Source organism: Hemiscyllium ocellatum, chromosome 33, assembly GCF_020745735.1.
Source record: "Hemiscyllium ocellatum isolate sHemOce1 chromosome 33, sHemOce1.pat.X.cur, whole genome shotgun sequence".
NCBI lineage: Eukaryota > Metazoa > Chordata > Chondrichthyes > Orectolobiformes > Hemiscylliidae > Hemiscyllium > Hemiscyllium ocellatum.
Genome location: NC_083433.1, coordinates 20,785,079 through 20,811,299, shown reverse-complemented (window position 1 = coordinate 20,811,299; position 26,221 = coordinate 20,785,079). Strand labels below are relative to the sequence as shown.

At 51.4% G+C, this 26,221-nt stretch overlaps 13 non-coding genes across 13 annotated transcripts; all 13 read left to right on the top strand.

The window, feature by feature from the left end:
* The first annotated feature begins 1,525 nt into the window (after positions 1-1,525).
* LOC132831609 (U2 spliceosomal RNA) lies at positions 1,526-1,717 on the top strand. Its single transcript, XR_009646569.1, has one exon. It is a non-coding gene; the product is annotated as a U2 spliceosomal RNA (small nuclear RNA).
* Positions 1,718-3,515: 1,798 nt separating this feature from the next.
* On the top strand, positions 3,516-3,707 carry LOC132831608 (U2 spliceosomal RNA). Its single transcript, XR_009646568.1, has one exon. It is a non-coding gene; the product is annotated as a U2 spliceosomal RNA (small nuclear RNA).
* A 1,797-nt stretch (positions 3,708-5,504) lies between these two features.
* LOC132831607 (U2 spliceosomal RNA) lies at positions 5,505-5,696 on the top strand. Its single transcript, XR_009646567.1, has one exon. It is a non-coding gene; the product is annotated as a U2 spliceosomal RNA (small nuclear RNA).
* A 1,799-nt stretch (positions 5,697-7,495) lies between these two features.
* On the top strand, positions 7,496-7,687 carry LOC132831606 (U2 spliceosomal RNA). Its single transcript, XR_009646566.1, has one exon. It is a non-coding gene; the product is annotated as a U2 spliceosomal RNA (small nuclear RNA).
* Positions 7,688-9,486: 1,799 nt separating this feature from the next.
* Positions 9,487-9,678, top strand: LOC132831604 (U2 spliceosomal RNA). Its single transcript, XR_009646565.1, has one exon. It is a non-coding gene; the product is annotated as a U2 spliceosomal RNA (small nuclear RNA).
* Positions 9,679-11,477: 1,799 nt separating this feature from the next.
* Positions 11,478-11,669, top strand: LOC132831603 (U2 spliceosomal RNA). Its single transcript, XR_009646564.1, has one exon. It is a non-coding gene; the product is annotated as a U2 spliceosomal RNA (small nuclear RNA).
* A 1,799-nt stretch (positions 11,670-13,468) lies between these two features.
* On the top strand, positions 13,469-13,660 carry LOC132831866 (U2 spliceosomal RNA). Its single transcript, XR_009646816.1, has one exon. It is a non-coding gene; the product is annotated as a U2 spliceosomal RNA (small nuclear RNA).
* A 1,798-nt stretch (positions 13,661-15,458) lies between these two features.
* Positions 15,459-15,650, top strand: LOC132831602 (U2 spliceosomal RNA). Its single transcript, XR_009646563.1, has one exon. It is a non-coding gene; the product is annotated as a U2 spliceosomal RNA (small nuclear RNA).
* A 1,798-nt stretch (positions 15,651-17,448) lies between these two features.
* Positions 17,449-17,640, top strand: LOC132831600 (U2 spliceosomal RNA). The gene has a single exon (XR_009646561.1). It is a non-coding gene; the product is annotated as a U2 spliceosomal RNA (small nuclear RNA).
* Positions 17,641-19,437: 1,797 nt separating this feature from the next.
* LOC132831566 (U2 spliceosomal RNA) lies at positions 19,438-19,629 on the top strand. The gene has a single exon (XR_009646529.1). It is a non-coding gene; the product is annotated as a U2 spliceosomal RNA (small nuclear RNA).
* A 1,799-nt stretch (positions 19,630-21,428) lies between these two features.
* On the top strand, positions 21,429-21,620 carry LOC132831599 (U2 spliceosomal RNA). Its single transcript, XR_009646560.1, has one exon. It is a non-coding gene; the product is annotated as a U2 spliceosomal RNA (small nuclear RNA).
* Positions 21,621-23,415: 1,795 nt separating this feature from the next.
* Positions 23,416-23,607, top strand: LOC132831598 (U2 spliceosomal RNA). The gene has a single exon (XR_009646559.1). It is a non-coding gene; the product is annotated as a U2 spliceosomal RNA (small nuclear RNA).
* A 1,798-nt stretch (positions 23,608-25,405) lies between these two features.
* Positions 25,406-25,597, top strand: LOC132831597 (U2 spliceosomal RNA). Its single transcript, XR_009646558.1, has one exon. It is a non-coding gene; the product is annotated as a U2 spliceosomal RNA (small nuclear RNA).
* Positions 25,598-26,221: the final 624 nt, after the last annotated feature.

The following is a 26,221-nucleotide window of genomic DNA, read 5'->3' as shown; positions in this document are numbered from 1 at the left end:
GAATGAATGGATTTGCCCTTGTCTGCCGTTTTGGGCTTCTGCGGTCGTTCTTGGAACGTATCCCACCGATGGTACGGCGGTGGCGGGGGGTGGGGTGACTGCTGTAATTTCAAAGAACCCCGTTGGGCTGAAACCTGGTGTTGTGGGATTTTTAACACAGTCAAATCAGGTTGTGGGATCCCATGACTCAGCCAATGTCAAATGGCTATCAGATCAGCCCCCACAGCCCCTTCCCAACCCCCCGCCTCCCCCCCCACCCCCGAGGCAACAAATTTATCCTAATATTTTCTTGAACAAGGAAGAAATGTCTTTAGTCTGTTTCCTGAATAGAGTGAAACCCCCATCTCTGTTTGTTTCTTCGCAAACTACTGTACGGAAGCGACCTGCTTTAGTAGCTACGTCTGTACGTAAAGATTATTCACGCAGACGATCGCCCAAGGCTGGAACTGGCTTCAGCTCCCTGGTGCCACCAGGCAGCCGTACTAACCACTGATCCACTGTGCCACCCGTACGATTTGGAACGATTTGTCATCATTTGCGGTGCAAGTAGCGAAACAGTTGTCAGTTTGTCAACTGGGTCGGATTATAATGTTGTCAGCGATCTGCAGCAATGTGAACGGAGATGTCGAATCGAGCTGCTGGTGGTGATGAGGCGCGCTTGCAGCGTGACATGTTTACACGGGGAGATCAGCTCCCTCCCCATTCTCCACAGAGAGTCGGATACAAGTAGAGAGGATATTGAAAGTGGACGATAAAGAAAGGGTGCACGGACGTAATTCGCTTTTCGCAACTTTTCGGATTGATGCGGAATGCCGAGGAGCGAATCCTGTACGTGAGGGAAACGATGATTGGCATTTATGGGCAAGCTACACCAACACAAGGGGAGGCAATGAATAGGATCTTTCCGTCAAGGCCAACATTTCTCGCCCATGCCGAGATCAGCCTGGTGGTGAGCTGCTCTCTCGAACCGCTGCAGTCCAAGTGCTGTCGGTAGCCCCGCGATGCTGTTTGGGCGGGGATTCCCGATTTTGACCCGGTAACACCGGAGGAACAAGGACATATTTGCAATTCAGGACAGCGAGTGCCTCGGCGGGGGGAGAACTTGCGAATGGTGGTGTTCCCGTGGATCTGCTGCCGTCATCCTTCGAGGCTGCGTTGGCCATGGGTTTGCAAGGTGCTGCCTGAGGAATTCTGGTGAATCTTGTAGATGCCGGGGGAATGAATGACCCTGCCGCCGCCGCTGTCCCCGATCACCGGGAGAAACCTCTCTGCAGTCGACCTGACGTGCGGTGGCTCCGGCCCGTGCCATCTGATTGGTCGTCAGCGCGACCTACGCGGCTACGTAACAGATGGACAGAAAAGCACGGGGAAAGCACAGCGACTGCTGCAGAGTGATCTTCCGGTCTGGTTGGATATCTTGGAAGGAAGGTAGACGGTAAGGGAATAAAGGAACTTTGAATATCATCAAACTGATGGAAAGGATAGTCGGCAAATATGACCTCCACCGTTGGAGTATTAATGTGCTATCGCTTCTCGGCCTTTTGGCTTGGAATATGTGTAGTTTCTGTTCTTATCAGTTTAATCGCTGATATCTCCCGAAGGTGGGAGTGTTTGTATTAAATGGATTTTTGGAGCAGGGAGATGGCTTAAGGGCTTGCTCTGTCCTCTCCATGTATCAGCCTGGTATTGCAGTGTTTCCAGGAATGGTGCACCCAACGCTTACCCAAGTTCAAAAGCAGGTGAATGCAATGTGAATCTCTTGCCTTTGCTAGTTTGCCGTGTTGATGGCAGTCAGTGATTGTTGCATCTATTGTCTTTTCAGTTGCAGGAAACTATCGTCTTTTGTTACGGGTTTTCTGTCTTATGAACCTGCTCTGCAGTTACCTGATGAAGGTGCAGCACGCTGAAAGCCAGGACAGGGGTAACCCCAACGTGCTACAGGGAACATTCTGGAACCAGGGGCCTGCCAGGAAGGTAACTTGCCAATTTGAATGAATGGATTTGCCCTTGTCTGCCGTTTTGGGCTTCTGCGGTCGTTCTTGGAACGTATCCCACCGATGGTACGGCGGTGGCGGGGGGTGGGGTGACTGCTGTAATTTCAAAGAACCCCGTTGGGCTGAAACCTGGTGTTGTGGGATTTTTAACACAGTCAAATCAGGTTGTGGGATCCCATGACTCAGCCAATGTCAAATGGCTATCAGATCAGCCCCCACAGCCCCTTCCCAACCCCCCCGCCTCCCCCCCCACCCCGAGGCAACAAATTTATCCTAATATTTTCTTGAACAAGGAAGAAATGTCTTTAGTCTGTTTCCTGAATAGAGTGAAACCCCCATCTCTGTTTGTTTCTTCGCAAACTACTGTACGGAAGCGACCTGCTTTAGTAGCTACGTCTGTACGTAAAGATTATTCACGCAGACGATCGCCCAAGGCTGGAACTGGCTTCAGCTCCCTGGTGCCACCAGGCAGCCGTACTAACCACTGATCCACTGTGCCACCCGTACGATTTGGAACGATTTGTCATCATTTGCGGTGCAAGTAGCGAAACAGTTGTCAGTTTGTCAACTGGGTCGGATTATAATGTTGTCAGCGATCTGCAGCAATGTGAACGGAGATGTCGAATCGAGCTGCTGGTGGTGATGAGGCGCGCTTGCAGCGTGACATGTTTACACGGGGAGATCAGCTCCCTCCCCATTCTCCACAGAGAGTCGGATACAAGTAGAGAGGATATTGAAAGTGGACGATAAAGAAAGGGTGCACGGACGTAATTCGCTTTTCGCAACTTTTCGGATTGATGCGGAATGCCGAGGAGCGAATCCTGTACGTGAGGGAAACGATGATTGGCATTTATGGGCAAGCTACACCAACACAAGGGGAGGCAATGAATAGGATCTTTCCGTCAAGGCCAACATTTCTCGCCCATGCCGAGATCAGCCTGGTGGTGAGCTGCTCTCTCGAACCGCTGCAGTCCAAGTGCTGTCGGTAGCCCCGCGATGCTGTTTGGGCGGGGATTCCCGATTTTGACCCGGTAACACCGGAGGAACAAGGACATATTTGCAATTCAGGACAGCGAGTGCCTCGGCGGGGGGGAGAACTTGCGAATGGTGGTGTTCCCGTGGATCTGCTGCCGTCATCCTTCGAGGCTGCGTTGGCCATGGGTTTGCAAGGTGCTGCCTGAGGAATTCTGGTGAATCTTGTAGATGCCGGGGGAATGAATGACCCTGCCGCCGCCGCTGTCCCCGATCACCGGGAGAAACCTCTCTGCAGTCGACCTGACGTGCGGTGGCTCCGGCCCGTGCCATCTGATTGGTCGTCAGCGCGACCTACGCGGCTACGTAACAGATGGACAGAAAAGCACGGGGAAAGCACAGCGACTGCTGCAGAGTGATCTTCCGGTCTGGTTGGATATCTTGGAAGGAAGGTAGACGGTAAGGGAATAAAGGAACTTTGAATATCATCAAACTGATGGAAAGGATAGTCGGCAAATATGACCTCCACCGTTGGAGTATTAATGTGCTATCGCTTCTCGGCCTTTTGGCTTGGAATATGTGTAGTTTCTGTTCTTATCAGTTTAATCGCTGATATCTCCCGAAGGTGGGAGTGTTTGTATTAAATGGATTTTTGGAGCAGGGAGATGGCTTAAGGGCTTGCTCTGTCCTCTCCATGTATCAGCCTGGTATTGCAGTGTTTCCAGGAATGGTGCACCCAACGCTTACCCAAGTTCAAAAGCAGGTGAATGCAATGTGAATCTCTTGCCTTTGCTAGTTTGCCGTGTTGATGGCAGTCAGTGATTGTTGCATCTATTGTCTTTTCAGTTGCAGGAAACTATCGTCTTTTGTTACGGGTTTTCTGTCTTATGAACCTGCTCTGCAGTTACCTGATGAAGGTGCAGCACGCTGAAAGCCAGGACAGGGGTAACCCCAACGTGCTACAGGGAACATTCTGGAACCAGGGGCCTGCCAGGAAGGTAACTTGCCAATTTGAATGAATGGATTTGCCCTTGTCTGCCGTTTTGGGCTTCTGCGGTCGTTCTTGGAACGTATCCCACCGATGGTACGGCGGTGGCGGGGGGTGGGGTGACTGCTGTAATTTCAAAGAACCCCGTTGGGCTGAAACCTGGTGTTGTGGGATTTTTAACACAGTCAAATCAGGTTGTGGGATCCCATGACTCAGCCAATGTCAAATGGCTATCAGATCAGCCCCCACAGCCCCTTCCCAACCCCCCGCCCCCCCCCCACCCCCGAGGCAACAAATTTATCCTAATATTTTCTTGAACAAGGAAGAAATGTCTTTAGTCTGTTTCCTGAATAGAGTGAAACCCCCATCTCTGTTTGTTTCTTCGCAAACTACTGTACGGAAGCGACCTGCTTTAGTAGCTACGTCTGTACGTAAAGATTATTCACGCAGACGATCGCCCAAGGCTGGAACTGGCTTCAGCTCCCTGGTGCCACCAGGCAGCCGTACTAACCACTGATCCACTGTGCCACCCGTACGATTTGGAACGATTTGTCATCATTTGCGGTGCAAGTAGCGAAACAGTTGTCAGTTTGTCAACTGGGTCGGATTATAATGTTGTCAGCGATCTGCAGCAATGTGAACGGAGATGTCGAATCGAGCTGCTGGTGGTGATGAGGCGCGCTTGCAGCGTGACATGTTTACACGGGGAGATCAGCTCCCTCCCCATTCTCCACAGAGAGTCGGATACAAGTAGAGAGGATATTGAAAGTGGACGATAAAGAAAGGGTGCACGGACGTAATTCGCTTTTCGCAACTTTTCGGATTGATGCGGAATGCCGAGGAGCGAATCCTGTACGTGAGGGAAACGATGATTGGCATTTATGGGCAAGCTACACCAACACAAGGGGAGGCAATGAATAGGATCTTTCCGTCAAGGCCAACATTTCTCGCCCATGCCGAGATCAGCCTGGTGGTGAGCTGCTCTCTCGAACCGCTGCAGTCCAAGTGCTGTCGGTAGCCCCGCGATGCTGTTTGGGCGGGGATTCCCGATTTTGACCCGGTAACACCGGAGGAACAAGGACATATTTGCAATTCAGGACAGCGAGTGCCTCGGCGGGGGGGAGAACTTGCGAATGGTGGTGTTCCCGTGGATCTGCTGCCGTCATCCTTCGAGGCTGCGTTGGCCATGGGTTTGCAAGGTGCTGCCTGAGGAATTCTGGTGAATCTTGTAGATGCCGGGGGAATGAATGACCCTGCCGCCGCCGCTGTCCCCGATCACCGGGAGAAACCTCTCTGCAGTCGACCTGACGTGCGGTGGCTCCGGCCCGTGCCATCTGATTGGTCGTCAGCGCGACCTACGCGGCTACGTAACAGATGGACAGAAAAGCACGGGGAAAGCACAGCGACTGCTGCAGAGTGATCTTCCGGTCTGGTTGGATATCTTGGAAGGAAGGTAGACGGTAAGGGAATAAAGGAACTTTGAATATCATCAAACTGATGGAAAGGATAGTCGGCAAATATGACCTCCACCGTTGGAGTATTAATGTGCTATCGCTTCTCGGCCTTTTGGCTTGGAATATGTGTAGTTTCTGTTCTTATCAGTTTAATCGCTGATATCTCCCGAAGGTGGGAGTGTTTGTATTAAATGGATTTTTGGAGCAGGGAGATGGCTTAAGGGCTTGCTCTGTCCTCTCCATGTATCAGCCTGGTATTGCAGTGTTTCCAGGAATGGTGCACCCAACGCTTACCCAAGTTCAAAAGCAGGTGAATGCAATGTGAATCTCTTGCCTTTGCTAGTTTGCCGTGTTGATGGCAGTCAGTGATTGTTGCATCTATTGTCTTTTCAGTTGCAGGAAACTATCGTCTTTTGTTACGGGTTTTCTGTCTTATGAACCTGCTCTGCAGTTACCTGATGAAGGTGCAGCACGCTGAAAGCCAGGACAGGGGTAACCCCAACGTGCTACAGGGAACATTCTGGAACCAGGGGCCTGCCAGGAAGGTAACTTGCCAATTTGAATGAATGGATTTGCCCTTGTCTGCCGTTTTGGGCTTCTGCGGTCGTTCTTGGAACGTATCCCACCGATGGTACGGCGGTGGCGGGGGGTGGGGTGACTGCTGTAATTTCAAAGAACCCCGTTGGGCTGAAACCTGGTGTTGTGGGATTTTTAACACAGTCAAATCAGGTTGTGGGATCCCATGACTCAGCCAATGTCAAATGGCTATCAGATCAGCCCCCACAGCCCCTTCCCAACCCCCCCGCCTCCCCCCCCACCCCCGAGGCAACAAATTTATCCTAATATTTTCTTGAACAAGGAAGAAATGTCTTTAGTCTGTTTCCTGAATAGAGTGAAACCCCCATCTCTGTTTGTTTCTTCGCAAACTACTGTACGGAAGCGACCTGCTTTAGTAGCTACGTCTGTACGTAAAGATTATTCACGCAGACGATCGCCCAAGGCTGGAACTGGCTTCAGCTCCCTGGTGCCACCAGGCAGCCGTACTAACCACTGATCCACTGTGCCACCCGTACGATTTGGAACGATTTGTCATCATTTGCGGTGCAAGTAGCGAAACAGTTGTCAGTTTGTCAACTGGGTCGGATTATAATGTTGTCAGCGATCTGCAGCAATGTGAACGGAGATGTCGAATCGAGCTGCTGGTGGTGATGAGGCGCGCTTGCAGCGTGACATGTTTACACGGGGAGATCAGCTCCCTCCCCATTCTCCACAGAGAGTCGGATACAAGTAGAGAGGATATTGAAAGTGGACGATAAAGAAAGGGTGCACGGACGTAATTCGCTTTTCGCAACTTTTCGGATTGATGCGGAATGCCGAGGAGCGAATCCTGTACGTGAGGGAAACGATGATTGGCATTTATGGGCAAGCTACACCAACACAAGGGGAGGCAATGAATAGGATCTTTCCGTCAAGGCCAACATTTCTCGCCCATGCCGAGATCAGCCTGGTGGTGAGCTGCTCTCTCGAACCGCTGCAGTCCAAGTGCTGTCGGTAGCCCCGCGATGCTGTTTGGGCGGGGATTCCCGATTTTGACCCGGTAACACCGGAGGAACAAGGACATATTTGCAATTCAGGACAGCGAGTGCCTCGGCGGGGGGGAGAACTTGCGAATGGTGGTGTTCCCGTGGATCTGCTGCCGTCATCCTTCGAGGCTGCGTTGGCCATGGGTTTGCAAGGTGCTGCCTGAGGAATTCTGGTGAATCTTGTAGATGCCGGGGGAATGAATGACCCTGCCGCCGCCGCTGTCCCCGATCACCGGGAGAAACCTCTCTGCAGTCGACCTGACGTGCGGTGGCTCCGGCCCGTGCCATCTGATTGGTCGTCAGCGCGACCTACGCGGCTACGTAACAGATGGACAGAAAAGCACGGGGAAAGCACAGCGACTGCTGCAGAGTGATCTTCCGGTCTGGTTGGATATCTTGGAAGGAAGGTAGACGGTAAGGGAATAAAGGAACTTTGAATATCATCAAACTGATGGAAAGGATAGTCGGCAAATATGACCTCCACCGTTGGAGTATTAATGTGCTATCGCTTCTCGGCCTTTTGGCTTGGAATATGTGTAGTTTCTGTTCTTATCAGTTTAATCGCTGATATCTCCCGAAGGTGGGAGTGTTTGTATTAAATGGATTTTTGGAGCAGGGAGATGGCTTAAGGGCTTGCTCTGTCCTCTCCATGTATCAGCCTGGTATTGCAGTGTTTCCAGGAATGGTGCACCCAACGCTTACCCAAGTTCAAAAGCAGGTGAATGCAATGTGAATCTCTTGCCTTTGCTAGTTTGCCGTGTTGATGGCAGTCAGTGATTGTTGCATCTATTGTCTTTTCAGTTGCAGGAAACTATCGTCTTTTGTTACGGGTTTTCTGTCTTATGAACCTGCTCTGCAGTTACCTGATGAAGGTGCAGCACGCTGAAAGCCAGGACAGGGGTAACCCCAACGTGCTACAGGGAACATTCTGGAACCAGGGGCCTGCCAGGAAGGTAACTTGCCAATTTGAATGAATGGATTTGCCCTTGTCTGCCGTTTTGGGCTTCTGCGGTCGTTCTTGGAACGTATCCCACCGATGGTACGGCGGTGGCGGGGGGTGGGGTGACTGCTGTAATTTCAAAGAACCCCGTTGGGCTGAAACCTGGTGTTGTGGGATTTTTAACACAGTCAAATCAGGTTGTGGGATCCCATGACTCAGCCAATGTCAAATGGCTATCAGATCAGCCCCCACAGCCCCTTCCCAACCCCCCCGCCTCCCCCCCCACCCCCGAGGCAACAAATTTATCCTAATATTTTCTTGAACAAGGAAGAAATGTCTTTAGTCTGTTTCCTGAATAGAGTGAAACCCCCATCTCTGTTTGTTTCTTCGCAAACTACTGTACGGAAGCGACCTGCTTTAGTAGCTACGTCTGTACGTAAAGATTATTCACGCAGACGATCGCCCAAGGCTGGAACTGGCTTCAGCTCCCTGGTGCCACCAGGCAGCCGTACTAACCACTGATCCACTGTGCCACCCGTACGATTTGGAACGATTTGTCATCATTTGCGGTGCAAGTAGCGAAACAGTTGTCAGTTTGTCAACTGGGTCGGATTATAATGTTGTCAGCGATCTGCAGCAATGTGAACGGAGATGTCGAATCGAGCTGCTGGTGGTGATGAGGCGCGCTTGCAGCGTGACATGTTTACACGGGGAGATCAGCTCCCTCCCCATTCTCCACAGAGAGTCGGATACAAGTAGAGAGGATATTGAAAGTGGACGATAAAGAAAGGGTGCACGGACGTAATTCGCTTTTCGCAACTTTTCGGATTGATGCGGAATGCCGAGGAGCGAATCCTGTACGTGAGGGAAACGATGATTGGCATTTATGGGCAAGCTACACCAACACAAGGGGAGGCAATGAATAGGATCTTTCCGTCAAGGCCAACATTTCTCGCCCATGCCGAGATCAGCCTGGTGGTGAGCTGCTCTCTCGAACCGCTGCAGTCCAAGTGCTGTCGGTAGCCCCGCGATGCTGTTTGGGCGGGGATTCCCGATTTTGACCCGGTAACACCGGAGGAACAAGGACATATTTGCAATTCAGGACAGCGAGTGCCTCGGCGGGGGGGAGAACTTGCGAATGGTGGTGTTCCCGTGGATCTGCTGCCGTCATCCTTCGAGGCTGCGTTGGCCATGGGTTTGCAAGGTGCTGCCTGAGGAATTCTGGTGAATCTTGTAGATGCCGGGGGAATGAATGACCCTGCCGCCGCCGCTGTCCCCGATCACCGGGAGAAACCTCTCTGCAGTCGACCTGACGTGCGGTGGCTCCGGCCCGTGCCATCTGATTGGTCGTCAGCGCGACCTACGCGGCTACGTAACAGATGGACAGAAAAGCACGGGGAAAGCACAGCGACTGCTGCAGAGTGATCTTCCGGTCTGGTTGGATATCTTGGAAGGAAGGTAGACGGTAAGGGAATAAAGGAACTTTGAATATCATCAAACTGATGGAAAGGATAGTCGGCAAATATGACCTCCACCGTTGGAGTATTAATGTGCTATCGCTTCTCGGCCTTTTGGCTTGGAATATGTGTAGTTTCTGTTCTTATCAGTTTAATCGCTGATATCTCCCGAAGGTGGGAGTGTTTGTATTAAATGGATTTTTGGAGCAGGGAGATGGCTTAAGGGCTTGCTCTGTCCTCTCCATGTATCAGCCTGGTATTGCAGTGTTTCCAGGAATGGTGCACCCAACGCTTACCCAAGTTCAAAAGCAGGTGAATGCAATGTGAATCTCTTGCCTTTGCTAGTTTGCCGTGTTGATGGCAGTCAGTGATTGTTGCATCTATTGTCTTTTCAGTTGCAGGAAACTATCGTCTTTTGTTACGGGTTTTCTGTCTTATGAACCTGCTCTGCAGTTACCTGATGAAGGTGCAGCACGCTGAAAGCCAGGACAGGGGTAACCCCAACGTGCTACAGGGAACATTCTGGAACCAGGGGCCTGCCAGGAAGGTAACTTGCCAATTTGAATGAATGGATTTGCCCTTGTCTGCCGTTTTGGGCTTCTGCGGTCGTTCTTGGAACGTATCCCACCGATGGTACGGCGGTGGCGGGGGGTGGGGTGACTGCTGTAATTTCAAAGAACCCCGTTGGGCTGAAACCTGGTGTTGTGGGATTTTTAACACAGTCAAATCAGGTTGTGGGATCCCATGACTCAGCCAATGTCAAATGGCTATCAGATCAGCCCCCACAGCCCCTTCCCAACCCCCCCGCCTCCCCCCCCACCCCCGAGGCAACAAATTTATCCTAATATTTTCTTGAACAAGGAAGAAATGTCTTTAGTCTGTTTCCTGAATAGAGTGAAACCCCCATCTCTGTTTGTTTCTTCGCAAACTACTGTACGGAAGCGACCTGCTTTAGTAGCTACGTCTGTACGTAAAGATTATTCACGCAGACGATCGCCCAAGGCTGGAACTGGCTTCAGCTCCCTGGTGCCACCAGGCAGCCGTACTAACCACTGATCCACTGTGCCACCCGTACGATTTGGAACGATTTGTCATCATTTGCGGTGCAAGTAGCGAAACAGTTGTCAGTTTGTCAACTGGGTCGGATTATAATGTTGTCAGCGATCTGCAGCAATGTGAACGGAGATGTCGAATCGAGCTGCTGGTGGTGATGAGGCGCGCTTGCAGCGTGACATGTTTACACGGGGAGATCAGCTCCCTCCCCATTCTCCACAGAGAGTCGGATACAAGTAGAGAGGATATTGAAAGTGGACGATAAAGAAAGGGTGCACGGACGTAATTCGCTTTTCGCAACTTTTCGGATTGATGCGGAATGCCGAGGAGCGAATCCTGTACGTGAGGGAAACGATGATTGGCATTTATGGGCAAGCTACACCAACACAAGGGGAGGCAATGAATAGGATCTTTCCGTCAAGGCCAACATTTCTCGCCCATGCCGAGATCAGCCTGGTGGTGAGCTGCTCTCTCGAACCGCTGCAGTCCAAGTGCTGTCGGTAGCCCCGCGATGCTGTTTGGGCGGGGATTCCCGATTTTGACCCGGTAACACCGGAGGAACAAGGACATATTTGCAATTCAGGACAGCGAGTGCCTCGGCGGGGGGGAGAACTTGCGAATGGTGGTGTTCCCGTGGATCTGCTGCCGTCATCCTTCGAGGCTGCGTTGGCCATGGGTTTGCAAGGTGCTGCCTGAGGAATTCTGGTGAATCTTGTAGATGCCGGGGGAATGAATGACCCTGCCGCCGCCGCTGTCCCCGATCACCGGGAGAAACCTCTCTGCAGTCGACCTGACGTGCGGTGGCTCCGGCCCGTGCCATCTGATTGGTCGTCAGCGCGACCTACGCGGCTACGTAACAGATGGACAGAAAAGCACGGGGAAAGCACAGCGACTGCTGCAGAGTGATCTTCCGGTCTGGTTGGATATCTTGGAAGGAAGGTAGACGGTAAGGGAATAAAGGAACTTTGAATATCATCAAACTGATGGAAAGGATAGTCGGCAAATATGACCTCCACCGTTGGAGTATTAATGTGCTATCGCTTCTCGGCCTTTTGGCTTGGAATATGTGTAGTTTCTGTTCTTATCAGTTTAATCGCTGATATCTCCCGAAGGTGGGAGTGTTTGTATTAAATGGATTTTTGGAGCAGGGAGATGGCTTAAGGGCTTGCTCTGTCCTCTCCATGTATCAGCCTGGTATTGCAGTGTTTCCAGGAATGGTGCACCCAACGCTTACCCAAGTTCAAAAGCAGGTGAATGCAATGTGAATCTCTTGCCTTTGCTAGTTTGCCGTGTTGATGGCAGTCAGTGATTGTTGCATCTATTGTCTTTTCAGTTGCAGGAAACTATCGTCTTTTGTTACGGGTTTTCTGTCTTATGAACCTGCTCTGCAGTTACCTGATGAAGGTGCAGCACGCTGAAAGCCAGGACAGGGGTAACCCCAACGTGCTACAGGGAACATTCTGGAACCAGGGGCCTGCCAGGAAGGTAACTTGCCAATTTGAATGAATGGATTTGCCCTTGTCTGCCGTTTTGGGCTTCTGCGGTCGTTCTTGGAACGTATCCCACCGATGGTACGGCGGTGGCGGGGGGTGGGGTGACTGCTGTAATTTCAAAGAACCCCGTTGGGCTGAAACCTGGTGTTGTGGGATTTTTAACACAGTCAAATCAGGTTGTGGGATCCCATGACTCAGCCAATGTCAAATGGCTATCAGATCAGCCCCCACAGCCCCTTCCCAACCCCCCCGCCTCCCCCCCCACCCCCGAGGCAACAAATTTATCCTAATATTTTCTTGAACAAGGAAGAAATGTCTTTAGTCTGTTTCCTGAATAGAGTGAAACCCCCATCTCTGTTTGTTTCTTCGCAAACTACTGTACGGAAGCGACCTGCTTTAGTAGCTACGTCTGTACGTAAAGATTATTCACGCAGACGATCGCCCAAGGCTGGAACTGGCTTCAGCTCCCTGGTGCCACCAGGCAGCCGTACTAACCACTGATCCACTGTGCCACCCGTACGATTTGGAACGATTTGTCATCATTTGCGGTGCAAGTAGCGAAACAGTTGTCAGTTTGTCAACTGGGTCGGATTATAATGTTGTCAGCGATCTGCAGCAATGTGAACGGAGATGTCGAATCGAGCTGCTGGTGGTGATGAGGCGCGCTTGCAGCGTGACATGTTTACACGGGGAGATCAGCTCCCTCCCCATTCTCCACAGAGAGTCGGATACAAGTAGAGAGGATATTGAAAGTGGACGATAAAGAAAGGGTGCACGGACGTAATTCGCTTTTCGCAACTTTTCGGATTGATGCGGAATGCCGAGGAGCGAATCCTGTACGTGAGGGAAACGATGATTGGCATTTATGGGCAAGCTACACCAACACAAGGGGAGGCAATGAATAGGATCTTTCCGTCAAGGCCAACATTTCTCGCCCATGCCGAGATCAGCCTGGTGGTGAGCTGCTCTCTCGAACCGCTGCAGTCCAAGTGCTGTCGGTAGCCCCGCGATGCTGTTTGGGCGGGGATTCCCGATTTTGACCCGGTAACACCGGAGGAACAAGGACATATTTGCAATTCAGGACAGCGAGTGCCTCGGCGGGGGGGAGAACTTGCGAATGGTGGTGTTCCCGTGGATCTGCTGCCGTCATCCTTCGAGGCTGCGTTGGCCATGGGTTTGCAAGGTGCTGCCTGAGGAATTCTGGTGAATCTTGTAGATGCCGGGGGAATGAATGACCCTGCCGCCGCCGCTGTCCCCGATCACCGGGAGAAACCTCTCTGCAGTCGACCTGACGTGCGGTGGCTCCGGCCCGTGCCATCTGATTGGTCGTCAGCGCGACCTACGCGGCTACGTAACAGATGGACAGAAAAGCACGGGGAAAGCACAGCGACTGCTGCAGAGTGATCTTCCGGTCTGGTTGGATATCTTGGAAGGAAGGTAGACGGTAAGGGAATAAAGGAACTTTGAATATCATCAAACTGATGGAAAGGATAGTCGGCAAATATGACCTCCACCGTTGGAGTATTAATGTGCTATCGCTTCTCGGCCTTTTGGCTTGGAATATGTGTAGTTTCTGTTCTTATCAGTTTAATCGCTGATATCTCCCGAAGGTGGGAGTGTTTGTATTAAATGGATTTTTGGAGCAGGGAGATGGCTTAAGGGCTTGCTCTGTCCTCTCCAAGTATCAGCCTGGTATTGCAGTGTTTCCAGGAATGGTGCACCCAACGCTTACCCAAGTTCAAAAGCAGGTGAATGCAATGTGAATCTCTTGCCTTTGCTAGTTTGCCGTGTTGATGGCAGTCAGTGATTGTTGCATCTATTGTCTTTTCAGTTGCAGGAAACTATCGTCTTTTGTTACGGGTTTTCTGTCTTATGAACCTGCTCTGCAGTTACCTGATGAAGGTGCAGCACGCTGAAAGCCAGGACAGGGGTAACCCCAACGTGCTACAGGGAACATTCTGGAACCAGGGGCCTGCCAGGAAGGTAACTTGCCAATTTGAATGAATGGATTTGCCCTTGTCTGCCGTTTTGGGCTTCTGCGGTCGTTCTTGGAACGTATCCCACCGATGGTACGGCGGTGGCGGGGGGTGGGGTGACTGCTGTAATTTCAAAGAACCCCGTTGGGCTGAAACCTGGTGTTGTGGGATTTTTAACACAGTCAAATCAGGTTGTGGGATCCCATGACTCAGCCAATGTCAAATGGCTATCAGATCAGCCCCCACAGCCCCTTCCCAACCCCCCCGCCTCCCCCCCCACCCCCGAGGCAACAAATTTATCCTAATATTTTCTTGAACAAGGAAGAAATGTCTTTAGTCTGTTTCCTGAATAGAGTGAAACCCCCATCTCTGTTTGTTTCTTCGCAAACTACTGTACGGAAGCGACCTGCTTTAGTAGCTACGTCTGTACGTAAAGATTATTCACGCAGACGATCGCCCAAGGCTGGAACTGGCTTCAGCTCCCTGGTGCCACCAGGCAGCCGTACTAACCACTGATCCACTGTGCCACCCGTACGATTTGGAACGATTTGTCATCATTTGCGGTGCAAGTAGCGAAACAGTTGTCAGTTTGTCAACTGGGTCGGATTATAATGTTGTCAGCGATCTGCAGCAATGTGAACGGAGATGTCGAATCGAGCTGCTGGTGGTGATGAGGCGCGCTTGCAGCGTGACATGTTTACACGGGGAGATCAGCTCCCTCCCCATTCTCCACAGAGAGTCGGATACAAGTAGAGAGGATATTGAAAGTGGACGATAAAGAAAGGGTGCACGGACGTAATTCGCTTTTCGCAACTTTTCGGATTGATGCGGAATGCCGAGGAGCGAATCCTGTACGTGAGGGAAACGATGATTGGCATTTATGGGCAAGCTACACCAACACAAGGGGAGGCAATGAATAGGATCTTTCCGTCAAGGCCAACATTTCTCGCCCATGCCGAGATCAGCCTGGTGGTGAGCTGCTCTCTCGAACCGCTGCAGTCCAAGTGCTGTCGGTAGCCCCGCGATGCTGTTTGGGCGGGGATTCCCGATTTTGACCCGGTAACACCGGAGGAACAAGGACATATTTGCAATTCAGGACAGCGAGTGCCTCGGCGGGGGGAGAACTTGCGAATGGTGGTGTTCCCGTGGATCTGCTGCCGTCATCCTTCGAGGCTGCGTTGGCCATGGGTTTGCAAGGTGCTGCCTGAGGAATTCTGGTGAATCTTGTAGATGCCGGGGGAATGAATGACCCTGCCGCCGCCGCTGTCCCCGATCACCGGGAGAAACCTCTCTGCAGTCGACCTGACGTGCGGTGGCTCCGGCCCGTGCCATCTGATTGGTCGTCAGCGCGACCTACGCGGCTACGTAACAGATGGACAGAAAAGCACGGGGAAAGCACAGCGACTGCTGCAGAGTGATCTTCCGGTCTGGTTGGATATCTTGGAAGGAAGGTAGACGGTAAGGGAATAAAGGAACTTTGAATATCATCAAACTGATGGAAAGGATAGTCGGCAAATATGACCTCCACCGTTGGAGTATTAATGTGCTATCGCTTCTCGGCCTTTTGGCTTGGAATATGTGTAGTTTCTGTTCTTATCAGTTTAATCGCTGATATCTCCCGAAGGTGGGAGTGTTTGTATTAAATGGATTTTTGGAGCAGGGAGATGGCTTAAGGGCTTGCTCTGTCCTCTCCATGTATCAGCCTGGTATTGCAGTGTTTCCAGGAATGGTGCACCCAACGCTTACCCAAGTTCAAAAGCAGGTGAATGCAATGTGAATCTCTTGCCTTTGCTAGTTTGCCGTGTTGATGGCAGTCAGTGATTGTTGCATCTATTGTCTTTTCAGTTGCAGGAAACTATCGTCTTTTGTTACGGGTTTTCTGTCTTATGAACCTGCTCTGCAGTTACCTGATGAAGGTGCAGCACGCTGAAAGCCAGGACAGGGGTAACCCCAACGTGCTACAGGGAACATTCTGGAACCAGGGGCCTGCCAGGAAGGTAACTTGCCAATTTGAATGAATGGATTTGCCCTTGTCTGCCGTTTTGGGCTTCTGCGGTCGTTCTTGGAACGTATCCCACCGATGGTACGGCGGTGGCGGGGGGTGGGGTGACTGCTGTAATTTCAAAGAACCCCGTTGGGCTGAAACCTGGTGTTGTGGGATTTTTAACACAGTCAAATCAGGTTGTGGGATCCCATGACTCAGCCAATGTCAAATGGCTATCAGATCAGCCCCCACAGCCCCTTCCCAACCCCCCCGCCTCCCCCCCCACCCCCGAGGCAACAAATTTATCCTAATATTTTCTTGAACAAGGAAAGAAATGTCTTTAGTCTGTTTCCTGAATAGAGTGAAACCCCCATCTCTGTTTGTTTCTTCGCAAACTACTGTACGGAAGCGACCTGCTTTAGTAGCTACGTCTGTACGTAAAGATTATTCACGCAGACGATCGCCCAAGGCTGGAACTGGCTTCAGCTCCCTGGTGCCACCAGGCAGCCGTACTAACCACTGATCCACTGTGCCACCCGTACGATTTGGAACGATTTGTCATCATTTGCGGTGCAAGTAGCGAAACAGTTGTCAGTTTGTCAACTGGGTCGGATTATAATGTTGTCAGCGATCTGCAGCAATGTGAACGGAGATGTCGAATCGAGCTGCTGGTGGTGATGAGGCGCGCTTGCAGCGTGACATGTTTACACGGGGAGATCAGCTCCCTCCCCATTCTCCACAGAGAGTCGGATACAAGTAGAGAGGATATTGAAAGTGGACGATAAAGAAAGGGTGCACGGACGTAATTCGCTTTTCGCAACTTTTCGGATTGATGCGGAATGCCGAGGAGCGAATCCTGTACGTGAGGGAAACGATGATTGGCATTTATGGGCAAGCTACACCAACACAAGGGGAGGCAATGAATAGGATCTTTCCGTCAAGGCCAACATTTCTCGCCCATGCCGAGATCAGCCTGGTGGTGAGCTGCTCTCTCGAACCGCTGCAGTCCAAGTGCTGTCGGTAGCCCCGCGATGCTGTTTGGGCGGGGATTCCCGATTTTGACCCGGTAACACCGGAGGAACAAGGACATATTTGCAATTCAGGACAGCGAGTGCCTCGGCGGGGGGAGAACTTGCGAATGGTGGTGTTCCTGTGGATCTGCTGCCGTCATCCTTCGAGGCTGCGTTGGCCATGGGTTTGCAAGGTGCTGCCTGAGGAATTCTGGTGAATCTTGTAGATGCCGGGGGAATGAATGACCCTGCCGCCGCCGCTGTCCCCGATCACCGGGAGAAACCTCTCTGCAGTCGACCTGACGTGCGGTGGCTCCGGCCCGTGCCATCTGATTGGTCGTCAGCGCGACCTACGCGGCTACGTAACAGATGGACAGAAAAGCACGGGAAAGCACAGCGACTGCTGCAGAGTGATCTTCCGGTCTGGTTGGATATCTTGGAAGGAAGGTAGACGGTAAGGGAATAAAGGAACTTTGAATATCATCAAACTGATGGAAAGGATAGTCGGCAAATATGACCTCCACCGTTGGAGTATTAATGTGCTATCGCTTCTCGGCCTTTTGGCTTGGAATATGTGTAGTTTCTGTTCTTATCAGTTTAATCGCTGATATCTCCCGAAGGTGGGAGTGTTTGTATTAAATGGATTTTTGGAGCAGGGAGATGGCTTAAGGGCTTGCTCTGTCCTCTCCATGTATCAGCCTGGTATTGCAGTGTTTCCAGGAATGGTGCACCCAACGCTTACCCAAGTTCAAAAGCAGGTGAATGCAATGTGAATCTCTTGCCTTTGCTAGTTTGCCGTGTTGATGGCAGTCAGTGATTGTTGCATCTATTGTCTTTTCAGTTGCAGGAAACTATCGTCTTTTGTTACGGGTTTTCTGTCTTATGAACCTGCTCTGCAGTTACCTGATGAAGGTGCAGCACGCTGAAAGCCAGGACAGGGGTAACCCCAACGTGCTACAGGAACATTCTGGAACCAGGGGCCTGCCAGGAAGGTAACTTGCCAATTTGAATGAATGGATTTGCCCTTGTCTGCCGTTTTGGGCTTCTGCGGTCGTTCTTGGAACGTATCCCACCGATGGTACGGCGGTGGCGGGGGGTGGGGTGACTGCTGTAATTTCAAAGAACCCCGTTGGGCTGAAACCTGGTGTTGTGGGATTTTTAACACAGTCAAATCAGGTTGTGGGATCCCATGACTCAGCCAATGTCAAATGGCTATCAGATCAGCCCCCACAGCCCCTTCCCAACCCCCCCGCCTCCCCCCCCACCCCCGAGGCAACAAATTTATCCTAATATTTTCTTGAACAAGGAAGAAATGTCTTTAGTCTGTTTCCTGAATAGAGTGAAACCCCCATCTCTGTTTGTTTCTTCGCAAACTACTGTACGGAAGCGACCTGCTTTAGTAGCTACGTCTGTACGTAAAGATTATTCACGCAGACGATCGCCCAAGGCTGGAACTGGCTTCAGCTCCCTGGTGCCACCAGGCAGCCGTACTAACCACTGATCCACTGTGCCACCCGTACGATTTGGAACGATTTGTCATCATTTGCGGTGCAAGTAGCGAAACAGTTGTCAGTTTGTCAACTGGGTCGGATTATAATGTTGTCAGCGATCTGCAGCAATGTGAACGGAGATGTCGAATCGAGCTGCTGGTGGTGATGAGGCGCGCTTGCAGCGTGACATGTTTACACGGGAGATCAGCTCCCTCCCCATTCTCCACAGAGAGTCGGATACAAGTAGAGAGGATATTGAAAGTGGACGATAAAGAAAGGGTGCACGGACGTAATTCGCTTTTCGCAACTTTTCGGATTGATGCGGAATGCCGAGGAGCGAATCCTGTACGTGAGGGAAACGATGATTGGCATTTATGGGCAAGCTACACCAACACAAGGGGAGGCAATGAATAGGATCTTTCCGTCAAGGCCAACATTTCTCGCCCATGCCGAGATCAGCCTGGTGGTGAGCTGCTCTCTCGAACCGCTGCAGTCCAAGTGCTGTCGGTAGCCCCGCGATGCTGTTTGGGCGGGGATTCCCGATTTTGACCCGGTAACACCGGAGGAACAAGGACATATTTGCAATTCAGGACAGCGAGTGCCTCGGCGGGGGGGAGAACTTGCGAATGGTGGTGTTCCCGTGGATCTGCTGCCGTCATCCTTCGAGGCTGCGTTGGCCATGGGTTTGCAAGGTGCTGCCTGAGGAATTCTGGTGAATCTTGTAGATGCCGGGGGAATGAATGACCCTGCCGCCGCCGCTGTCCCCGATCACCGGGAGAAACCTCTCTGCAGTCGACCTGACGTGCGGTGGCTCCGGCCCGTGCCATCTGATTGGTCGTCAGCGCGACCTACGCGGCTACGTAACAGATGGACAGAAAAGCACGGGGAAAGCACAGCGACTGCTGCAGAGTGATCTTCCGGTCTGGTTGGATATCTTGGAAGGAAGGTAGACGGTAAGGGAATAAAGGAACTTTGAATATCATCAAACTGATGGAAAGGATAGTCGGCAAATATGACCTCCACCGTTGGAGTATTAATGTGCTATCGCTTCTCGGCCTTTTGGCTTGGAATATGTGTAGTTTCTGTTCTTATCAGTTTAATAGCTGATATCTCCCGAAGGTGGGAGTGTTTGTATTAAATGGATTTTTGGAGCAGGGAGATGGCTTAAGGGCTTGCTCTGTCCTCTCCATGTATCAGCCTGGTATTGCAGTGTTTCCAGGAATGGTGCACCCAACGCCTACCCAAGTTCAAAAGCAGGTGAATGCAATGTGAATCTCTTGCCTTTGCTAGTTTGCCGTGTTGATGGCAGTCAGTGATTGTTGCATCTATTGTCTTTTCAGTTGCAGGAAACTATCGTCTTTTGTTACGGGTTTTCTGTCTTATGAACCTGCTCTGCAGTTACCTGATGAAGGTGCAGCACGCTGAAAGCCAGGACAGGGGTAACCCCAACGTGCTACAGGGAACATTCTGGAACCAGGGGCCTGCCAGGAAGGTAACTTGCCAATTTGAATGAATGGATTTGCCCTTGTCTGCCGTTTTGGGCTTCTGCGGTCGTTCTTGGAACGTATCCCACCGATGGTACGGCGGTGGCGGGGGGTGGGGTGACTGCTGTAATTTCAAAGAACCCCGTTGGGCTGAAACCTGGTGTTGTGGGATTTTTAACACAGTCAAATCAGGTTGTGGGATCCCATGACTCAGCCAATGTCAAATGGCTATCAGATCAGCCCCCACAGCCCCTTCCCAACCCCCCCGCCTCCCCCCCCACCCCGAGGCAACAAATTTATCCTAATATTTTCTTGAACAAGGAAAGAAATGTCTTTAGTCTGTTTCCTGAATAGAGTGAAACCCCCATCTCTGTTTGTTTCTTCGCAAACTACTGTACGGAAGCGACCTGCTTTAGTAGCTACGTCTGTACGTAAAGATTATTCACGCAGACGATCGCCCAAGGCTGGAACTGGCTTCAGCGCCCTGGTGCCACCAGGCAGCCGTACTAACCACTGATCCACTGTGCCACCCGTACGATTTGGAACGATTTGTCATCATTTGCGGTGCAAGTAGCGAAACAGTTGTCAGTTTGTCAACTGGGTCGGATTATAATGTTGTCAGCGATCTGCAGCAATGTGAACGGAGATGTCGAATCGAGCTGCTGGTGGTGATGAGGCGCGCTTGCAGCGTGACATGTTTACACGGGGAGATCAGCTCCCTCCCCATTCTCCACAGAGAGTCGGATACAAGTAGAGAGGATATTGAAAGTGGACGATAAAGAAAGGGTGCACGGACGTAATTCGCTTTTCGCAACTTTTCGGATTGATGCGGAATGCCGAGGAGCGAATCCTGTACGTGAGGGAAACGATGATTGGCATTTATGGGCAAGCTACACCAACACAAGGGGAGGCAATGAATAGGATCTTTCCGTCAAGGCCAACATTTCTCGCCCATGCCGAGATCAGCCTGGTGGTGAGCTGCTCTCTCGAACCGCTGCAGTCCAAGTGCTGTCGGTAGCCCCGCGATGCTGTTTGGGCGGGGATTCCCGATTTTGACCCGGTAACACCGGAGGAACAAGGACATATTTGCAATTCAGGACAGCGAGTGCCTCGGCGGGGGGGAGAACTTGCGAATGGTGGTGTTCCCGTGGATCTGCTGCCGTCATCCTTCGAGGCTGCGTTGGCCATGGGTTTGCAAGGTGCTGCCTGAGGAATTCTGGTGAATCTTGTAGATGCCGGGGGAATGAATGACCCTGCCGCCGCCGCTGTCCCCGATCACCGGGAGAAACCTCTCTGCAGTCGACCTGACGTGCGGTGGCTCCGGCCCGTGCCATCTGATTGGTCGTCAGCGCGACCTACGCGGCTACGTAACAGATGGACAGAAAAGCACGGGGAAAGCACAGCGACTGCTGCAGAGTGATCTTCCGGTCTGGTTGGATATCTTGGAAGGAAGGTAGACGGTAAGGGAATAAAGGAACTTTGAATATCATCAAACTGATGGAAAGGATAGTCGGCAAATATGACCTCCACCGTTGGAGTATTAATGTGCTATCGCTTCTCGGCCTTTTGGCTTGGAATATGTGTAGTTTCTGTTCTTATCAGTTTAATCGCTGATATCTCCCGAAGGTGGGAGTGTTTGTATTAAATGGATTTTTGGAGCAGGGAGATGGCTTAAGGGCTTGCTCTGTCCTCTCCATGTATCAGCCTGGTATTGCAGTGTTTCCAGGAATGGTGCACCCAACGCTTACCCAAGTTCAAAAGCAGGTGAATGCAATGTGAATCTCTTGCCTTTGCTAGTTTGCCGTGTTGATGGCAGTCAGTGATTGTTGCATCTATTGTCTTTTCAGTTGCAGGAAACTATCGTCTTTTGTTACGGGTTTTCTGTCTTATGAACCTGCTCTGCAGTTACCTGATGAAGGTGCAGCACGCTGAAAGCCAGGACAGGGGTAACCCCAACGTGCTACAGGGAACATTCTGGAACCAGGGGCCTGCCAGGAAGGTAACTTGCCAATTTGAATGAATGGATTTGCCCTTGTCTGCCGTTTTGGGCTTCTGCGGTCGTTCTTGGAACGTATCCCACCGATGGTACGGCGGTGGCGGGGGGTGGGGTGACTGCTGTAATTTCAAAGAACCCCGTTGGGCTGAAACCTGGTGTTGTGGGATTTTTAACACAGTCAAATCAGGTTGTGGGATCCCATGACTCAGCCAATGTCAAATGGCTATCAGATCAGCCCCCACAGCCCCTTCCCAACCCCCCCGCCTCCCCCCCACCCCCGAGGCAACAAATTTATCCTAATATTTTCTTGAACAAGGAAGAAATGTCTTTAGTCTGTTTCCTGAATAGAGTGAAACCCCCATCTCTGTTTGTTTCTTCGCAAACTACTGTACGGAAGCGACCTGCTTTAGTAGCTACGTCTGTACGTAAAGATTATTCACGCAGACGATCGCCCAAGGCTGGAACTGGCTTCAGCTCCCTGGTGCCACCAGGCAGCCGTACTAACCACTGATCCACTGTGCCACCCGTACGATTTGGAACGATTTGTCATCATTTGCGGTGCAAGTAGCGAAACAGTTGTCAGTTTGTCAACTGGGTCGGATTATAATGTTGTCAGCGATCTGCAGCAATGTGAACGGAGATGTCGAATCGAGCTGCTGGTGGTGATGAGGCGCGCTTGCAGCGTGACATGTTTACACGGGGAGATCAGCTCCCTCCCCATTCTCCACAGAGAGTCGGATACAAGTAGAGAGGATATTGAAAGTGGACGATAAAGAAAGGGTGCACGGACGTAATTCGCTTTTCGCAACTTTTCGGATTGATGCGGAATGCCGAGGAGCGAATCCTGTACGTGAGGGAAACGATGATTGGCATTTATGGGCAAGCTACACCAACACAAGGGGAGGCAATGAATAGGATCTTTCCGTCAAGGCCAACATTTCTCGCCCATGCCGAGATCAGCCTGGTGGTGAGCTGCTCTCTCGAACCGCTGCAGTCCAAGTGCTGTCGGTAGCCCCGCGATGCTGTTGGGCGGGGATTCCCGATTTTGACCCGGTAACACCGGAGGAACAAGGACATATTTGCAATTCAGGACAGCGAGTGCCTCGGCGGGGGGAGAACTTGCGAATGGTGGTGTTCCCGTGGATCTGCTGCCGTCATCCTTCGAGGCTGCGTTGGCCATGGGTTTGCAAGGTGCTGCCTGAGGAATTCTGGTGAATCTTGTAGATGCCGGGGGAATGAATGACCCTGCCGCCGCCGCTGTCCCCGATCACCGGGAGAAACCTCTCTGCAGTCGACCTGACGTGCGGTGGCTCCGGCCCGTGCCATCTGATTGGTCGTCAGCGCGACCTACGCGGCTACGTAACAGATGGACAGAAAAGCACGGGAAAGCACAGCGACTGCTGCAGAGTGATCTTCCGGTCTGGTTGGATATCTTGGAAGGAAGGTAGACGGTAAGGGAATAAAGGAACTTTGAATATCATCAAACTGATGGAAAGGATAGTCGGCAAATATGACCTCCACCGTTGGAGTATTAATGTGCTATCGCTTCTCGGCCTTTTGGCTTGGAATATGTGTAGTTTCTGTTCTTATCAGTTTAATCGCTGATATCTCCCGAAGGTGGGAGTGTTTGTATTAAATGGATTTTTGGAGCAGGGAGATGGCTTAAGGGCTTGCTCTGTCCTCTCCATGTATCAGCCTGGTATTGCAGTGTTTCCAGGAATGGTGCACCCAACGCTTACCCAAGTTCAAAAGCAGGTGAATGCAATGTGAATCTCTTGCCTTTGCTAGTTTGCCGTGTTGATGGCAGTCAGTGATTGTTGCATCTATTGTCTTTTCAGTTGCAGGAAACTATCGTCTTTTGTTACGGGTTTTCTGTCTTATGAACCTGCTCTGCAGTTACCTGATGAAGGTGCAGCACGCTGAAAGCCAGGACAGGGGTAACCCAACGTGCTACAGGGAACATTCTGGAACCAGGGGCCTGCCAGGAAGGTAACTTGCCAATTTGAATGAATGGATTTGCCCTTGTCTGCCGTTTTGGGCTTCTGCGGTCGTTCTTGGAACGTATCCCACCGATGGTACGGCGGTGGCGGGGGGGTGGGGTGACTGCTGTAATTTCAAAGAACCCGTTGGGCTGAAACTGGTGTTGTGGGATTTTTAACACAGTCAAATCAGGTTGTGGGATCCCATGACTCAGCCAATGTCAAATGGCTATCAGATCAGCCCCCACAGCCCCTTCCCAACCCCCCCGCCTCCCCCCCCCACCCCCGAGGCAACAAATTTATCCTAATATTTTCTTGAACAAGGAAGAAATGTCTTTAGTCTGTTTCCTGAATAGAGTGAAACCCCCATCTCTGTTTGTTTCTTCGCAAACTACTGTACGGAAGCGACCTGCTTTAGTAGCTACGTCTGTACGTAAAGATTATTCACGCAGACGATCGCCCAAGGCTGGAACTGGCTTCAGCTCCCTGGTGCCACCAGGCAGCCGTACTAACCACTGATCCACTGTGCCACCCGTACGATTTGGAACGATTTGTCATCATTTGCGGTGCAAGTAGCGAAACAGTTGTCAGTTTGTCAACTGGGTCGGATTATAATGTTGTCAGCGATCTGCAGCAATGTGAACGGAGATGTCGAATCGAGCTGCTGGTGGTGATGAGGCACGCTTGCAGCGTGACATGTTTACACGGGGAGATCAGCTCCCTCCCCATTCTCCACAGAGAGTCGGATACAAGTAGAGAGGATATTGAAAGTGGACGATAAAGAAAGGGTGCACGGACGTAATTCGCTTTTCGCAACTTTTCGGATTGATGCGGAATGCCGAGGAGCGAATCCTGTACGTGAGGGAAACGATGATTGGCATTTATGGGCAAGCTACACCAACACAAGGGGAGGCAATGAATAGGATCTTTCCGTCAAGGCCAACAATTCTCGCCCATGCCGAGATCAGCCTGGTGGTGAGCTGCTCTCTCGAACCGCTGCAGTCCAAGTGCTGTCGGTAGCCCCGCGATGCTGTTTGGGCGGGGATTCCCGATTTTGACCCGGTAACACCGGAGGAACAAGGACATATTTGCAATTCAGGACAGCGAGTGCCTCGGCGGGGGGGAGAACTTGCGAATGGTGGTGTTCCCGTGGATCTGCTGCCGTCATCCTTCGAGGCTGCGTTGGCCATGGGTTTGCAAGGTGCTGCCTGAGGAATTCTGGTGAATCTTGTAGATGCCGGGGGAATGAATGACCCTGCCGCCGCCGCTGTCCCCGATCACCGGGAGAAACCTCTCTGCAGTCGACCTGACGTGCGGTGGCTCCGGCCCGTGCCATCTGATTGGTCGTCAGCGCGACCTACGCGGCTACGTAACAGATGGACAGAAAAGCACGGGGAAAGCACAGCGACTGCTGCAGAGTGATCTTCCGGTCTGGTTGGATATCTTGGAAGGAAGGTAGACGGTAAGGGAATAAAGGAACTTTGAATATCATCAAACTGATGGAAAGGATAGTCGGCAAATATGACCTCCACCGTTGGAGTATTAATGTGCTATCGCTTCTCGGCCTTTTGGCTTGGAATATGTGTAGTTTCTGTTCTTATCAGTTTAATCGCTGATATCTCCCGAAGGTGGGAGTGTTTGTATTAAATGGATTTTTGGAGCAGGGAGATGGCTTAAGGGCTTGCTCTGTCCTCTCCATGTATCAGCCTGGTATTGCAGTGTTTCCAGGAATGGTGCACCCAACGTTACCCAAGTTCAAAAGCAGGTGAATGCAATGTGAATCTCTTGCCTTTGCTAGTTTGCCGTGTTGATGGCAGTCAGTGATTGTTGCATCTATTGTCTTTTCAGTTGCAGGAAACTATCGTCTTTTGTTACGGGTTTTCTGTCTTATGAACCTGCTCTGCAGTTACCTGATGAAGGTGCAGCACGCTGAAAGCCAGGACAGGGTAACCCAACGTGCTACAGGGAACATTCTGGAACCAGGGGCCTGCCAGGAAGGTAACTTGCCAATTTGAATGAATGGATTTGCCCTTGTCTGCCGTTTTGGGCTTCTGCGGTCGTTCTTGGAACGTATCCCACCGATGGTACGGCGGGGTGGCGGGGGGTGGGGGTGACTGCTGTAATTTCAAAGAACCCGTTGGGCTGAAACCTGGTGTTGTGGGATTTTTAACACAGTCAAATCAGGTTGTGGGATCCCATGATCAGCCAATGTCAAATGGCTATCAGATCAGCCCCCACAGCCTTCCACCCCCCCCCCCCTCCCCCCCCCCCGAGGCAACAAATTTATCCTAATATTTCTTGAACAAGAAGAAATGTCTTTAGTCTGTTTCCTGAATAGAGTGAAACCCCCTCTCTGTTTGTTTCTTCG